Source organism: Lolium perenne, chromosome 2, assembly GCF_019359855.2.
Source record: "Lolium perenne isolate Kyuss_39 chromosome 2, Kyuss_2.0, whole genome shotgun sequence".
Lineage (NCBI taxonomy): Eukaryota > Viridiplantae > Streptophyta > Magnoliopsida > Poales > Poaceae > Lolium > Lolium perenne.
The window spans coordinates 67,063,147-67,082,118 of record NC_067245.2 but is presented as its reverse complement, the minus strand read 5'-3'; positions in this window follow the sequence as shown (position 1 = coordinate 67,082,118).

Sequence of the window (18,972 nt, the reverse complement as noted above, 5' to 3'; positions counted from 1 at the left end):
TATCTTGCTTGATGTGCTATACCTAGCTTGTTATCACATTGTGCTCATCATGCTAGCATAGGTTGTTGGTGCTCTTAGGAAAACCCCTAGTTGATAGGCTTTGAGCTAAACTAGTAAATACATGTGTAGTTTTATTCCGCCTAGTTTAGCTCTCAAGTAGAAGTTTTTATACACCGCCTATTCACCCCCCCTCTAGGTGACGTCCTAGAACATTCACCTGGGCTGGGCAATGCTGAGCTCTCTTTGGCCAAGGGCGTGTACCAGCAGGGTCAGGTGAGTGAGGGCAAGCTCCAGGACATGGTGAGGTAAGCCAGGGAAGAGAGGAGAGGGACATGGCATGACGAGTGGCATGGTGAGTGACATGGGCATGGCATTGTCATGTTTCTCCCATGAACAGTGGTGCCAAGGCTTGGCATTGTTCAGAGGATGCAAGGAGGAGTGAGGGATGACACAAGCACTGAGGGTTTAGGCTAAGAGCAACTCTAACAGAGCCCCTATTTATCGGAACCGAAAAAAGCGAGTTCAGTCTCCCGAAAAACAATTTGGTTGCGGATTTAGCGCTGGCGTAGAACAGAAATCGAAAAGGTGAACCGAACTCGAAGAAATCAAACGTCGGGAGAAACCAAATTTTGCGATCGTACTCGATTTCATCGATTGAAGCTAAATTCATTCATAATTTGTACAATACTAGGCAAAATACATGCATATTGCAAGTACATTACGATCTAGGGACCTAAATTGAACTAGAATTAGTCCCCGGAGTGACTATACTTTCACCGGGGTGCTAAATATAGCCGGTGGAGGTTTTTTTCTTGCCGGTCTTCCTAGGCGATGACGACCGCCGCCTCGTAGGTGCTCCCGCACGGTAGAGGCGTCCCGGTGGCGTCGTCATCGTCGTCGCCGTGCGGGGGCAGCGCCGACAGAGGAGGGCTGCACGCGGCGGCAGCGGGGGACGCCTCCGCTTGTCCTTCTGGCGCCTCCTCTGCGCGCGCTTGGAGGTACGCCATCATCTCCAGCCACTTCTGGCCGGCCCTCTTCCACGCGTCGTTGGAGCGCCTATGCCTGGCGATCTCCGGCGACGCCCGTGCACCCAACGGACGCCGAGTGCACCTTCCGGCGCCGGATCGGCCACCTCCCCTACCCACGCGTCTAGCACGGTCATTCCAGACGGAGGGGAGCTGGCCGAAGCGGCGGCGCGGTGTCGGAGCGGGCGGAATCTCTCGTCGGAGCGGGGAACTGGCGGCGGCGGAGGGAGAGGAGACGGCGGAGGGGAGTAGGGTTTGTGAACCGAACTCCCCTCTGCGAACACTTTTAATAGGGGTCGTGCGGTGGGTTTCTCGGGCCCCCGAACTTTCGATTCGGGCCGGCCCATGTATTCGAACGCTGATCTGCGCGCGTTTCGGCCCAAACCCGTAAATCCGCCGGAAAAGTTCAGTTCTGGCGAGATTTACGGGCTCTGTTAGAGATGCTCTAAGAACCACTAGATTTTAGAGTGTATGCACATAGCTGAATTATGCACATAAGGTGTTTGACAAAATGGCTGCAAGAGATTTAAATTTGAATTTTGCTAAAATATTTTATGGGTGTGATTCAAATAATGTTTGGCACCTCTTGGTGACATTGGTTTGCAAAATGGAGTTGGTTTGATGAAATTCAAAAATGAGGTGATCTTGAATCTGTTTCAAAGTTGCCACTTTGGCTGTTATTTAAAATCATTTGAAAATGAACCAGCAAGGTTGGCCAACACCAAGTCATTCACTTTTATGTGTACTATAGATCTGGGCAAAAAGTTTGTGAGGTTTGGTTTAGAAAATAATAACCGAAGGGGCTCAAAGTAGGCATCATGCTAAAATTGTCAAATGTGACCATTATCACATGTGCCTCTCTTTTTATTAATCTTTTCATTTGTTTTGCTTTTCTTTGATTCAAAAGTTATTGTTTTGGGTTCATTGAGTATTAGGTTGAGTTTATTAATGGTTTCAAACCATTTAAACAAGGTAGAACATGGCATAGGCCTATATTTGCAAATATGGCCATATACTCATATATGACTCTATTTTGAATTTTATTTTTCTTTTGCTTGTTTCTCTTTGATCCAAAAGAGCATGGTTTAGGGTTTAGAAACATTTTCAAACCCTTCAACAAACATTGATGGTAACATCAAAACATTCATGCATGAACACTATGCACACAATTTAATTCAATTCAAGTTTTTGTTGGCTCCAAATTTTGGGAAAAGAGAAATTCATTTTCTTCTTTGCTTTGAATTTTTGGGATGTTACAGGTTCGGTGACCACCCTAAGGTTCCATAGTGGATCGAGGTCTTCTCCTTTGGTGGGAAGGGTCGAGGAGCATACGGTGAGTCCTTCGTGGCGTTTGGAGTAAGTTTTCATCCACATCGCTCCAACGGAGACTAGCACTCGCAAGAGTGTGAACTTCAGGATACATCGTCGTCTCCGCGTCACCTCGGTTATTCTTATACCCGACTATTTACTTATACATTTTACTTTGTGATACCCTTCGTGCTTAAAGTTATATATCTTGCTATCACATAGTTGTTTATATTGCTTAGCATAAGTTGTTGGTACACATATGTGAACCCTAGTTTGATGGGTTTTGTGTTTGACAAATTAAACGCTAGTTTTATTTCGCATTTATTCAGCCATAGTCGTAAAAGTTTTAAACCGCCTATTCACCCCTTCCCCCTCTAGGCGGCATACCGTGCCCTTTCACCGGCCACCAGCCATAGGAGTGGCGGCTGGAGGCAGCGCACATGCCACACCTGCATCTCCCTCAGCCCACGCAAGGGTGCAAATCTGGCATGAGGTGGAGGGAGGCGGGCACTTTATCTGTTTCTTTCTGTTTGGTAGTGATATATATTCTACTTTTTTCTCTAGCTACTTTTGATATGTTTCTGTGATTTCTTTGATGGTTGATATGATGTGTATCTGTTGAGAATGAAGTATTGTACTTTGTGTAAGGCATGAACTGCCCACTCGTGTGCTCTTGTGAAGTACTTGCAAAGTATTTTGTGTCATGTGTGTGTTCTTGTGATCTTATTCAGATTATTTTAAATTTATTATGTATGAAAATAATATGTATATATTGTAATATACATATGTGACTATCCGTACATGTACACACCTTTTATATTGTCCAATGTAGAAAACATACAATTCCATGGTTTCTACATCCAAACAGAAAATGAAGTTAGGTACCACCCTTTGATTTCAACAACAAATTTCAAACCACCCAAACAACAGAATTTAAATTGCCAGTCAATTCATTTCTAGCTTGGATTTAGAATTTCTACCTAATTTAATTGTAGAAATCAATTTTGTGCATCAAAACATAGTGCTCTCGCTTGCAATGACGCGCGCTCTCTCTCTCTCTATCTCGCTTTGTACTTGCAATTGTCAGTGATATGTGCAGCATCAGATTGTTTGGAGGTTATGATAAGGGAGCGACCCACTGGATCCTCCTTAGTTGATGCCCGATCTTTCACAGCGAGAACCTGGGGTAGATAATCCTCCCAACAACGCGATGAACGCCGCCTGGAGAAGAGGGAACGAATCCAGCAAGCAACAGATCAATGAACGATACGCCTCAAACCAAGAGCTAGACAATCCTTGATGAACACAAGAACCTTCGCAGCAGATATAATAGATAACGGCAGCGCCGTACCCCCGGAGGGATGATACATGTGATCACACGCTATAGGGAAACCCTAATCTTTTTGTCTAAAATTGAACTGCCCTAAACCCTAGCCGTGCCATCTCCTTATATGAGAGGGAGAGGTGGCCGGCCGGCCCCCCTTATTGGGCCTAACCTAGTTCGACTTGGACAGGCCCAAGTCAAACAGACTCTATTAAAACCTAGATGGCCCACAACATGACCTGGCTACATTAGTATCTCCTAATAACAAGATTATAATAAACTACTGGTACAACCTTAGACCCAAATATCATATCAATGGCTGTCCTAGAGTACCAGGCCCGGATATCCATATCATCTCTCCCCTTCTTCAAGAAGCGTTGTCCCCAATGCGTGAGGGTCTTCTGGAAAAAGGTGACGTGATATGAACATGACACGTCCTCGCCGTCCTCAAGTCTTGCTTGCCTTCCACACCACATCCTCCCTCGCGGCCTTCTCGACTTGATACAACACTTGGCGCCTCCTTTCTTCTCCACATGAGCTTGGACTTCGGCGCCAATTCCTTCTTCTTGCGAGGTTTTGATGGAACCCTGTGTCGCTGAACATGACCCTGCACAAGATGTGTAATTCCTGGGTCACATAGATGTCTCACACGTCCATCCTTGCCTCGATGCATCCGTGGTGTCGCGGAACACTGGACTGTAGTATTTCTAGCACGGTAGTGCCGCTGTCCACTGTCTCCACTGACGCGCTCACCTCCCACTCCTCCCACGCGCATCTGCGCCATATGTACTGACACACCATCAGTACAAACATCATCAGTCTGCATACTAGCATCAACACAAACTGGAACTGTAGCACATGCTGTAACATCCACATCAACAAGAAGTGTAGCTTCATCCGGCTTGTCACCAACAAGAACTGGCTTGTCATCTACAGGCATAGCTGAAACATCACCAACATCAATGCTCGGAACATCATGCACCTCTTGCTGCACGTTAGGCTTGTGCAACTTCTCTTTACGCACCACTAACTCCACATCAGACTTGATATGATCATCACCCATAGGCTTCAAAGTCCGCTGTTTGCCACCATGCATAAAAGAATATGTATTTGCCCGCCCAGCATGTGTCACATTACGATCATACTGCCAAGGACGCCCAAGTAGCAATCCGCACACCTCCAATGGCAACACATCGCAATCGATCTCATCAACATAATCACCAACTGTAAATGGAACACGCACCTTGTGAGTAATCTTCAGCATACCACAGCTATTCAACCACTCAAGACGTTTAGGTTCAGGAAGACGCCATGTAGACAACCCCAACGCTGCCACCATCGCCTTGCTAATGCCATTAGTACAGCTACCACCATCAATCATCAACTTGCAAGCCTTGCCCTTGATAAAGCACTGAGTCTGAAACAAACTCCACCGCTGACTCCTGTCAACTGTCTTGCAAACATCACTTTGTACCTTCTTGAGTTGCATATTCAGCCCGCTCAATGGTACATCCTCCTTAACAGTCACAGTAGTGCTCTTGGTATCAAAGCCAGGTTTCCTCTCCTCAGTGACTGTCTGAACTGGAACAATGTCCTCCACGGTAGTGTTAGAGCACACCACCTCCTTTGTAGGAGACGAAATAGATATAGCCATAGCTTCCTTGAAACATAGTTGCGGCCTCGTACCAACCTCAACCGTCGGTGACACAACCCGAAGTGACTGTTTGAGGGTCTTCACATACAATGTAGGCTTGTTACCAAACACAAAACACGCATGTAAGAACTCCCGAAAATCAAACCAAGTTGCAGCCATAATGCCCTTCATACGCATCTCCTTGTTCCACCAACTATGTATCTCCTCATCCACACGACGAACAGCAAGTGCCAACCGTGTAGAACTATCCAAGAACTGATAATCACCACACCTTTGCAAACCTTGGTGTATATGACGTTCCCACAACTCATAATCTGAAACTGATGCATCACGATGAAGTTTCCACTTGATCTTAGTCTCAGCAAATGACACATTGTCCAATATATCAAGAAAATCATTGAACATATCTCCAGATCTTTTGTAATGTCCCAGGTTTAGAGACGATCGAGGGGTAGATTTTAGAAAGGGATGTGCATTGCATTGTAATTTACGGGGAAATTTCGCGCTTTTAAAACAAAACTGCATTGAAGGGGGACAGGTTTCTCTCTCGACATCCTACAGGGTTAGGGTTTCGAGAGTGCGATGAACTTGTTCCTACTTGTCTAAATTAGGGTTTTGAGAAGAGAGAAGTGGAATTGCATTGAAATCATAAGTTGCATGATTGAATTACAAGTTAAGTTGTTTGAATGAATTCAAACCAAATTTGAATTTGAATTTCAAATTCAAACATCAAATGATTATCACATAATTCAAATTTGAGATAATTTAACAAATAATTATCATTAATCAAGATTATAAGTAATACAACAATTACATAAAGCTCATTAAGGAAAACTTGAGCTTTATTGATAATCACACACATAATACATTGTCTTTACAATATTCAGATTTGAATTATGGAATTACAACACATTACAAGAATTGAATAAATAGAAAAAGAAAAAGGAAAAATTACAAGGTATTTAAATGACCTAAACTACATTGTGATCTTCATGAATTCTTTGATCAAGATGATCTTGAGTTCATCTTGAGCATCTTCTTGATTCCTGCACACACACACACACAACAAACAGAACATTAAGCCAAGTGGCAAAGCCACTTGGCAGGTTAGCAAATATTACATAGAGTGGATATGACCAAGCTGCCGAGCTGATCCATTCCATCAGCCCAAGTCCCAAGCCACACACACACAGGAAGCACACAAGGCCTGCTGCATGTGTGCATGCAACACACACAACTAGTGAGTCACCAGGGCGAGATGTGGTGCTGTCGACCAGGGAAGCCATGGCTGGCCATATAAAAGATTTTCACAGCCAAAACCCTAGTCACTTGATTCATCCATCGACAGCAGCCTCACAGGGTAAGTCACAAGAACACAAGAACACAAGAACAGCTTGAACGTACCCACCATTGTTCAACACATCTTCACCACCACAGCAAATAACCAAGAAGCATCAAGCTCACCAGGAGGAGCAGGGCAAGCAAATCAACCATAAGATCAACACAGAAGCAAACCCTCTACACCAACACCAAATTCTAGGAGCTGGAGTGAGGTATACCAAGCATCATGAACAAACCAGATGGTTTTGTTCATATATAAGCATATGCACCAATCACACACAAGCAAAGGGGTGTGATACCGAATTTGTGTCATCATCTGGCTACTAAGCCATATGGTGCAAGCTAAGGTAGTAAGGCCACTAGTAAATCATCTAATGGGAACAACAGCTATGAGAATCAATGCATAACTGAAGAAATCCAGCCAGAGATGAAAACACAGCTAGCCTAGCTACACACTTAGCACCTACAGCTAGTCAGGCCATCAGACATAGACAAATCATTGTTTCTTTGATTTCAACATCAAGAGCTTCTGGCAATCCAATAAAATGGATCAACCAGAAAGCATCTAGTGAGCCACAGCAAGCCAACACAGGTGGGAGCCACCCTAACAGCAAGGACTTACTATCAGGGTTACCTCAACCACACAACCAATCCAAACAGTTAAGCCTTACACATGCATCATCACCCAAGAGGGTTCAGAATGGGCTAGGGTCCCCAACAATTGTTGGCATCCCTCTAGCCCAAGCAAATCAATTGATATGATCATCACTGTGTCACAGTTCACATCATTTATCCAAATAACAAAGCAAATTAAGCAGATAAATGAAACAGATAAGCTACTGATGCACAGGGTCTTGCAGATGATCCAAAGGATCATTGCACATAGTCACTGAGGCTTGGACAAGCACCAGCACACCTAGACTAAGTCTGTAGGAAGCACATATAGCACTGAATAAGCACCAATGAGTCACAGAGAGGGGCACCCACTAATTCACAAACAAGAAATGATCATATGATCATCAGGGCTTGCTATAGCATGCCAATACATGTTAGAGCATCACTGAGCAGCAGAGCATGAACCAGATAATTAAATAGCCACACATAATCAACAGTTGCTTCACAGATAATCAAATGGATGATTTATAATTGTATCCAAAAGCACATCAAATACATGATGTACCACTGGATCATGATAAACAAGTAAAGCACTTAGTGCTCATCACTAAATCATACCAATAAGCCAACAGTAATGCTCAGATGAGCATGCTCATGAATTTGAGCACAAGAACTAGCCACAGAAGCTCTGGCACTTGCAAAATTGCAAGAATTGCATACTGCAATTAAGCCATTGAAGCATATACGAATACACATGAGTGTCAGGCAAGCATAGAAACAAGAACAGAGGCACAGGGAAGAATTCTGGCAAGTGATGCAAGCTTTAACAGGCACATAGCTTAGCAATCTAGCACAGCAACACACGCAGCACAGCAGCAGCGCAGCAGCAGTAAGCACGGCCACAGAGCAGCATAAGCACGGCTAGCCTCTCCACCAGGAGGAGAAGCTGTGACCAGAGCTAAGGAAGGAGGGAGAAGAACAAGCACACAAGAGAGAGGGAGAGATGGCGAACGTACCAGGGTCGAGCAGGCAGGCAACCATGGCGGCCACGGCGGCACACGCCAGGGCGCGGTGGCGCCAGGCCAAGCCAAGCCATGGCGGTGCCACAGCACCACCCCACCATGGCAGCACAGCCACGGCGGCGCCATCACGCCAGGAGCTCTGGGAGCCGCGGGATCACGCAGATCCCGTAACCCTAGCCATGGCGAAGAGGGTCGAGGACGAGCGGGAGCGGCGTCCGCTCCAGATCGACGCGGATGGAAAGGATCGCCGTCACAGGGCAGTTCGATTGTGCCCCATGGCGAGGGCCATGGCGGCCGGAGACCGCCGGAATCGGCCGGCGACGGTGAGGGCGACGCAGGTCGCCAGAGAGGAAGAGGATTAGGGTTAGGTCGAGGCGGCGCGAGGTGGTGAGGGAGTGAGCGACCGCTCGGGTCAGTTGGACCCGAGCTGGTCTAACCCAACCCGCTGGGCTCCACTGACAGGTGGGCCCAGGGGCAATTGTGACTTTTCACAATTCAATTAAAAACCAGAAACTTTGAAATTCAATAGAAAATTGATAAGAGCTCTAAAAAAATAATTAAAAATACGAAAATTGATCAGCATAAAATTCTCTATTTAAATAAAATACCAAACAGAATTTATGAAGACAATTAAGAATAAGTCTTATTTTGATGATTTAAATAATAATTTAAATCACACATATTATTTTCAATAATGAAAATAAGTCCATTGATGCAATTGGACTTCAAAAACACCTTGACAATATTTCAAGGTTGTATTTACTCTAAGATAAGTATCTCCAAATCATTCTTAGTATTTACCTCTCACATAAAATAATAAGACATCGGAAAGGGGGGAACAAACCCTAAAAATGGAAAGCATGCATAATTGCTTCTTTAACCATTGCCCTTATTGGACAATGATGCTATTTTTCAGAGACAGAGGACAAGGGTCAGTCCACACCATCCAACTGCAAAACTTTGCAGTGTTCAGGCAAGTTCATCACTTGCACATGTCATTTGAGTATTTCTATCAAATTACTTGCAAAGTACTATGAATATCACTATTGCATAAAAAACCAAAACCACTACTTTCATAATTATAAATATGAATATGTGGTGGGCAATGGAACCATGGATTGTGTTGATATGGTGGAGGTTCCATTGCAAGGGTTTATATCCATCTAGGATTAAACAACAAATGTCGCTAGTGATTCCGTAAAACCCGTGTTAACCATAAGATCTGGAGTGGGACGGAATAGTCAAAAGTGTTTCCACCTCTCGTTCATCAACGGATGCGCTTTACCATAGTACACTTGTAATCCAAGGGGGCAAGCGGTGAGGCTGGGGAGTCCTAAGTCCCCACGGCATAGTCCGTAGTACACTTGTCGCCCGAAGGAGCAAGCGGTGAGGCTGGGGAGTCCTAAGTCCCCACGGTATTGCGGTCTATGATGGGTTGCAGCTACCAGCGTAGGAGTGTATGGTAGAGCCCAGCACTATCGTCGTGGTCGGGGTCCACCTTGAAATCTACAGGAATAATGGGACCGGCGTGGATCCAGGGTCGGGGCATGCAACAAAGGGTGGGTGTTCGAGGTAGCGGAGGAACATGATTGGCTAGACCTTATACCGGGCCTCACACCGAAGGAAGTGTGGATGGGAAAGCTGCCCGGTTGGCACCAAGGTTAAGATCTCTTATGGGTAAAGCAACACACCTCTGCAGAGTGTAAAGAACTGTGACCTGTCACTCCCTGTTCCGGGATAAGGAACTGCGAACGCGGCCGGAAAGGAGCTCCATGAAGTTCTAGTAAACTGGTGAAGGCTGACGGACATAGCTCTTTGGAATAAAAGCAATCTCTTGAAGAAATGTTTATCAAAACTTGCATTGGTATTAGACTTTCTGGTCTAATATCGTAGCTAGTGCAATAAACACCTCTTCTCTATAATGAACTTGTTGAGTATGCTCGTACTCATCCCAATCTTAAATCCCTTGCTTAGATTGTCTGAATCGTCTGGAGGAGGACTACGACAACAATGAAGAAGCCGAGATCATCGGCTATGAAGAACCAGACCTCTCCGGAGGTATCGAAGGTGTAGACTACCTCATCGTCTACGGATCCGGGGAGGCTTCCGGAGGAGATCAAGCCTAGAATCATCTAGTAGTGGTAGTAGCCGAGCAGCGTGAACTCTTAATACTTAGCTGCTCGAGAGAATAAATGTACAACTTAATGAGACATCTATATTGTAAGCTAAGTTGGGTTCGCCTCGAACCCAGGAGTACTCCTCTTAGGACCCAAGAGGAACTCCAAGACGATATGTGTATGATTATTGTAATATTAAATGAATGAGTTATGGACCTGCTATGTTCTATTGTACTACTCTGAGGGATGTAATATTTGCGGAATGGTACTTCGTGAATGTTATATCAACGACTGGCATACTACAACATGCAGTGGTATGCAGGGTCACCACAGTTGGTATCAGAGCAAAAGCTTTGACCTTAGGTTGGAACCTAGTAAATGGGACCAAACGTTAGGAGTCAAATAGGACTAGTAAAGAATTCTCTAAAAATATGGTGTATATTCAATTGAGAATACAACAATCATATCTTTTAGTGCGATAATTCTTTATTATCTCTATTATGATGCATTATTACTAATCTTATAATCTTTCTATTTCTACAGCCAACATGGCAAGTTCACGCCCGGGACGAAACGTGAAAGTGATGGATTCCACACTGAGCGAATATGAAGGAGGACTTGCAGATATTCTACGTGCCATGTTACTTGAATTTGGGTGTGATCCCCAGATCCAAGTAAAGAAATACATGTACTATGATGGTACTGTATTGGCCAAGTGTAGGGTAGGACTGCGACTTCCCGAATCTTTGGGAATGAGCATAGTAATGCCAGCAGGGGAAGCCAGAACTATCAACACATCCTACCATATAGCTGTTATGAGAGCCATAACCGATATTCGGGAGCATAAGACGAAAGAGCTTATGGGTTCCGAATTCACCCACATTCCTCATATGCAGGAGGAAGAGGATCCCATGCTTAACCACTACAAATATGCTAAACGCAAACCAATAGCAGCTGCAAAATATATGGACAATAGCCGCAACTTACTATCATTGCTCTTTCAACTGAATCATCATTTGATAGGAGCAATTGATACGATGCTAGGGGAGTTTATTGAACCCAAGGAGGAGACTAGGGGGAAAGAACCTATGGAGAATGTGGTGCACACACCAGTTTACTCAGCTGGTGACTACATTAGTATTGATCCTCTTGAGCGTGAAACTACACCTGTTACACCTAGGAACTATCTGGGTAGTTCCTATGGGGGATATGAGGGTGGAGAGGAATCCGGAAACAACCAGCGTTCCGTGACTCCTATAGAAAACTCCACGGGTTGGCGTTGGGGATCTGATACTGGAACTCATAGTACTTCAGTGTATTATGACGGAGAGATGAATGAGGACGCCACAACCCAGAACCAGAGTTATCCTAGTAATGGAGGAGTTGATGGAGGGTATCCGACACAGGTTGAGTCGGATACAAATGTTGGAAACACCTATGGTGGAGCTACAGGGGAGTACACCCGATGGGTGGACTATGATGCACTTAATGACCAGTTTGTGAACACTGATTTCTCCCTAAGATCATCGTCCGATTCTGATTACCAGCCGACGGGGAGACCTTATGTTCCAGGGTCTATCAGGAGGACGACACGTTCGACCGGATGGAAGCCTGGGATGTACCGGGAGTGAAGATCGACTAGAGTCCACCAAGGAAGGCGGGACTACAATACACAAGTACCACGTGTATTGTAGTGTGTAATATTTGTAGAAATTTGTACATATACTTCAATAAGTGAGTTTGCATACTCACATCGTCTTGAGTATTGTAATAAGACCACTTAAGTATGTATATACATGGTATATGTTTTGTATGATTTGGATTTGCTTCTTGATTTCCATTGCGTGACTAGTTCTGTGCACAAAGTTGAGCTCAGAAAACTTGCGCATGGAGTAATTATGAGTATCATCTTGTGTTGCAGAACTAGGGGGTTATGTCGGGAGCGATAGGTGAGGAGACCGAAGCGCAGCGCATGGAGCGCGAAGCAAAGCAAAAGGAAGAGGCTGAGGAAGCAGCCAGAAATCAATTTCCACCACCACCACCACCCATGACGCAGCAGAATTTCGTCCAGTACATGCAGCTGGTGGAGGAGAGACAACGTGTAACGTTGGAGCAGCAGAACAAATTCTTTCGTGAGTTGTCGCAATGTAACCGGGTAGAGAGACCCGAGAATCAGGGAGTCACCTTATCAGACTTCCAGAACACCAAGCCTATATCTTTTGCATACGCGCCCGAGCCAATGGACGCGGAGGATTGGCTTATGGATACTGAGCGAAAGCTCAATACCGTTGGTTGCAACGACCAGGAGAAGGTTCGTTATGCTACACATTTATTGTGTGGACCTGCCGCATCATGGTGGGACAACATAGTAGCCGTTTATCCGGCCGGAAAAGTATTCACCTGGGAGGAGTTTGCAAGGAAGTTCAGGGAATCCAATGTCCCTGAAAGTATTGTGGAACTGAAGCGTCGAGAATTTGAAAGTCTCGAGCAGAAGGACAAGGCCATCCTGACTTATGTCAGGGCATTCTCAAAGCTGTCCCGGTACGCTGTTGATGAAGTCAACACCGAGGACAAGACAAAGAAGAGGTTTTTGAGGGGGTTAAGTCCCCAGTTCAAGGTACAGCTCCGGATGATGAGAGCAACGGAGTTCCAAGAGTTGGTGGATGCAGCCATCACTCTGGAAGATGATTTCAAGCAACTGCAGCAGGAAAAGAGGAAAAAGGCCAAGTTTGAGCCTAAGAGGATTGTTAGTAACAAGCCCAATACCAGCTTGAGTTTCAAGCCAAGGTACAACAACAACAACAACAACAACAACAACAACAACAACAACAACAACAGCAACTACTACGGTAGCAGGAAGAACCAAGCATTCCAGACTGCAAATCAAATAGTTTGCAGAAGCTGTGGACTCACAGGGCATTTTGCCAAGGATTGCAAGAAACCAAGGATTATATGCTTTGGTTGTCGTCAGGAGGGGCACATGCTGAAGGACTGCCCCAAGAGAAACACAGGAGGAGGACAATCAGGAGGAGGAGGAAGCCGAGGAGGAAATAACGGAGGAAATTGGAAGAATAAGAAGCCCTTTGGCAAGCTAAACTGCACTAGTCTGGAGGAGGTGGTCAACTCCGATCAGGCGGTGATAGGTACGCTCCAGATACTCACTCATCCTGGCAAAGTACTTTTTGATACTGGTGCAACTACATCATTCATTTCTCAGCAATTCATCATCAAACATGGTTAGTTGCACTAAGTTAGATACACCCATAACCATACTTTCTGCGGGAGGAACGATAGTAGTAACCCATACCAAACAAAAAAAGTCATCATGATCAATAAGTGCGCGTTTGACGCGGACCTGTTCATTTTACCGATGAAGGACATTGATGTCATTATTGGTATGAACTGGTTAGAAGCTAACGGAGCATTGATCGACTGTGTGAACAAGACGGTGTCTTTGAAAAGCCCCGATGGAAGTAGAATGATTTACCAAGGCGACAAACATACACAGATTGAAGTTGAGCTACAGTTGAACAGCATGAAGGAGGTGAAGTTAGAAGATATACCTGTAGTGAATGAATTCCAGGATGTGTTTCCTACGGAATTACCTGGTATGCCACCAGATAGGGAGATAGAATTCATTATCGACCTAATTCCAGGAACAGCTCCGATTGCAAAAGCACCATATAAGATGGGGCCTAAGGAATTGAAAGAACTTAAGGAGCAATTAGATGACTTGGAACAAAAAGGATTCATACAAGAAAGTGTTTCACCATGGGGATCACCTGTAATCTTCGTGGATAAAAGAGATGGGGGTAGAAGGATGTGCGGAGATTACAGGAATCTGAACAACGTCACAATCAAGAACAAGTATCCACTTCCAAGAATACAAGATCTATTCGATCAAGTTAGAGGCGCGGGAGTCTTTTCCAAAATTGATCTAAGATCCGGTTATCACCAGATAAAGATCAAGAAGGAAGACGTTCTGAAAACTGCCTTTGTCTCAAGGTATGGACATCATGAATACCTTGTAGTGCCTTTTGGATTAACCAATGCCCCAGCAATTTTCATGAATCTCATGAATAAGATTTTCATGCCATATCTAGACAAGTTTGTCATTGTATTCATTGATGATATATTGATCTATTCCAAAGACAAAGCCGAACATGCTGAACATCTGAGGTTAGTGTTGCAAACACTAAGGGAACATCAACTCTATGCCAAGTTTAGCAAGTGTGAATTTTGGCTGGATCAAGTGGAATTTCTTGGTCATGTCATCAGCAAAGATGGAATCGATGTTAACCCGAGCAAGGTAGCAGCAGTTCTAGAATGGGAAGCACCCAAGACTGTCAAGGAAATCCGAGGATTCCTAGGAATGGCAGGATATTATCGGAGATTCATTGAAGGATTCTCCAAGATAGCAGGACCAATGACGAAGCTGTTAAGAAAGAACACACCATTTGTGTGGTCAGAGGAGTGTGAGAAGAGTTTTCAAACTCTGAAAGAGAAACTCACCACGGCACCGGTGTTAGCAGTTCCGGAAGTTGGCAAGGATTACACCGTGTACTGTGACGCATCCAAGCATGGATTGGGTTGCGTACTCATGCAAGATCGGAAAGTGATATCTTATGGATCGAGGCAACTCAGACCTCATGAAGTAAACTATCCAACACATGACTTGGAATTAGCAGCAGTTGTATTTGCACTCAAAACTTGGAGACATTTTCTCTATGGAGCCAAGTGTGAGCTCTATACCGATCATAAGAGTCTCAAATATTTCTTTACTCAGAAGGAACTCAACATGAGGCAGAAAAGATGGCTAGAATTAATCAAGGATTATGATTTGACCATCAATTACACTCCAGGAAAGGCCAATGTTGTAGCAGATGCCTTGAGTAGGAAGAGCACCGGAGGAGTGGAACAAGAGTTATCACCGGAGTTGAGGAAGGAAATAAGTCAAGCCCAAATACAACTTTGGGAGAAGGAAGCTCATGAAGGACTATCGGCTTTGCAAGTAGCCGATGAGCTAAATGTTAACCTGAAGAATGAGATAATGATGGGTCAGCTGGACGATCCATTCATCGTGGAGGAGATGAGAAGAATAGATGAGGGAAGACCATCAGAATTTCACCGCGGAGAATCGGGATCATTATGGTTCCAGAAGAGAATTTGTGTTCCGGGTATTGCTGAAATCAAGGAAGTAATACTCCGGGAAGCCCATCAAACACCATACTCCATTCATCCGGGAAGTACAAAGATGTACATGGATCTAAAAGAGTTATTCTGGTGGAATAACATGAAGAGAGAAATAGCACAATACGTGGCGGAATGCCATACCTGCCAGAGAGTGAAGGCTGAACACCAGAGTCCGGCAGGAAAGTTACAACCTTTACCCATTCCAGAATGGAAATGGGAGGAGATAGGAATGGATTTCATCACCGGACTACCCATGACCAATAAAAAGAAGGACATGATATGGGTAATCGTGGACCGGTTGACGAAAAGTGCACACTTCTTAGCGGTAAATCAGCAAGATAAAGGAGAGAAACTCATCGATCTTTACATCAAAGAGATCGTGAGTAAACATGGAGTGCCCAAGAAGATTGTGTCGGATCGAGGATCCGTGTTCACGTTAGCATTTTGGAAGCAACTACATGAGGCTTTAGGATCCAAATTGGATTATAGCACCGCCTATCATCCTCAGACAGGTGGACAAACGGAAAGAACTAACCAGATTCTAGAAGATATGCTTAGGGCTTGTGCCCTAGATTTCGGAGGATCATGGGAGGAGCACTTACCACTAGCAGAGTTTTCATATAATAATAGCTATCAAAGCAGCATCAAGATGGCACCATTCGAAGCTCTGTATGGAAGGAAGTGTAGATCACCGATATGTTGGTATGAAGCCGGAGCAAGCAAAGAGTTCAATCCTGATTATGTCAAGGAAAAGCAACAAATAATTGACATTATAAGAGATAGGTTGAAGATAGCTCAAAGTCGGCAAAAGAGTTATGCCGATCAGAAGAGAAGAACATGGGAGCCACGAGTTGGAGACATGGTATATCTTAAGGTAAGCCCGATGAAAGGACTTCAAAGGTTTGGAGTAAAAGGAAAGCTAAGCCCTAGGTACATTGGACCCTTTAAGCTTCTGAGTCAAAACCGAGGGTTAGCCTTTGAATTGGAACTACCGGGAAGACTATCTCAGGTTCACAACGTATTCCATGTGTCACAACTCAGAAAGTGTTTAAAGACCCCAGATGAACCAATATCACATGAAGAGCTCGAGTTACAACCAGATTTGACTTACATCGAGAAGCCAGCGAAGATTCTCGAGGAAAACTGGAAACAACTCAGGAATAGAGCTATAAAGTACTGCAAGATACAATGGAAGCATCATCCCGAGAGGGAAGCCACCTGGGAAAAGGAGGAAGACCTGAGGAAAACATACCCCGAACTTTTCAGGTATTACAACCACAACTTCGGGACGAAGTTTTCTTTAAGGGGGAAAGGCTGTAATGTCCCAGGTTTAGAGACGATCGAGGGGTAGATTTTAGAAAGGGATGTGCATTGCATTGTAATTTACGGGGAAATTTCGCGCTTTTAAAACAAAACTGCATTGAAGGGGGACAGGTTTCTCTCTCGGCATCCTACAGGGTTAGGGTTTCGAGAGTGCGATGAACTTGTTCCTACTTGTCTAAATTAGGGTTTTGAGAAGAGAGAAGTGGAATTGCATTGAAATCATAAGTTGCATGATTGAATTACAAGTTAAGTTGTTTGAATGAATTCAAACCAAATTTGAATTTGAATTTCAAATTCAAACATCAAATGATTATCACATAATTCAAATTTGAGATAATTTAACAAATAATTATCATTAATCAAGATTATAAGTAATACAACAATTACATAAAGCTCATTAAGGAAAACTAGAGCTTTATTGATAATCACACACATAATACATTGTCTTTACAATATTCAGATTTGAATTATGGAATTACAACACATTACAAGAATTGAATAAATAGAAAAAGAAAAAGGAAAAATTACAAGGTATTTAAATGACCTAAACTACATTGTGATCTTCATGAATTCTTTGATCAAGATGATCTTGAGTTCATCTTGAGCATCTTCTTGATTCCTGCACACACACACAACAAACAGAACATTAAGCCAAGTGGCAAAGCCACTTGGCAGGTTAGCAAATATTACATAGAGTGGATATGACCAAGCTGCCGAGCTGATCCATTCCATCAGCCCAAGTCCCAAGCCACACACACACAGGAAGCACACAAGGCATGCTGCATGTGTGCATGCAACACACACAACCAGTGAGTCACCAGGGTGAGATGTGGTGCTGTCGACCAGGGAAGCCATGGCTGGCCATATAAAAGATTTTCACAGCCAAAACCCTAGTCACTTGATTCATCCATCGACAGCAGCCTCACAGGGTAAGTCACAAGAACACAAGAACACAAGAACATCTTGAACAGCCACTGCTGTTCAACACATCTTCACCACCACAGAAATAACCAAGAAGCATCAAGCTCACCAGGAGGAGCAGGCAAGCAAATCAACCATAAGATCAACACAGAAGCAAACCCTCTACACCAACACCAAATTCTAGGAGCTGGAGTGAGGTATACCAAGCATCATGAACAAACCAGATGGTTTTGTTCATATATAAGCATATGCACCAATCACACACAAGCAAAGGGGTGTGATATATACCCAATTTGTGTCATCATCTGGCTACTAAGCCATATGGTGCAAGCAAAGGTAGTAAGGCCACTAGTAAATCATCTAATGGGAACAACAACTATGAGAATCAATGCATAACTGAAGAAATCCAGCCAGAGATGAAAACACAGCTAGCCTAGCTACACACTAAGCACCTACAAACTAGTCAAAGCATCGAGACATAGACAAATCATTGTCTCTTTGATTTCAACATCAAGAGCTTCGGCAATCCAATAAAATGGATCAACCGTAAAGAATCTAGTGAGCCACAAAAAGCCAACACAGGTGGGAGCCACCCTAACAAAGAAGGACTTACCGTCGTGTTACCTCAACCACACAACCAATCCAAACAGTTAAGCCTTACACATGCATCATCACCCAAGAGGGTTCAGAATGGGCTAGGGTCCCCAACAATTGTTGACATCCCTCTAGCCCAAGCAAATCAATTGATATGATCATCACTGTGTCATAGTTCACATCATTTATCCAAATAACAAAGCAAATTAAGCAGATAAATGAAACAGATAAGCTACTGATGCACAGGGTCTTGCAGATGATCCAAAGGATCCTTGCACACAGTCACTGTGGCTTGGACAAGCACCAGACACCTGCACTAAGTCCGTAGGAAGCACATATAGCACTGAATGAGCACCAGTGAGTCACAGAGAGGGGCACCCACTAATTCACAAACAAGAAATGATCATATGATCATCAGGGCTTGCTATAGCATGCCAATACATGTTAGAGCATCACTGAGCAGCAGAGCATGAACCAGATAATTAAATAGCCACACATAATCAACAGTTGCTTCACAGATAATCAAATGGATGAT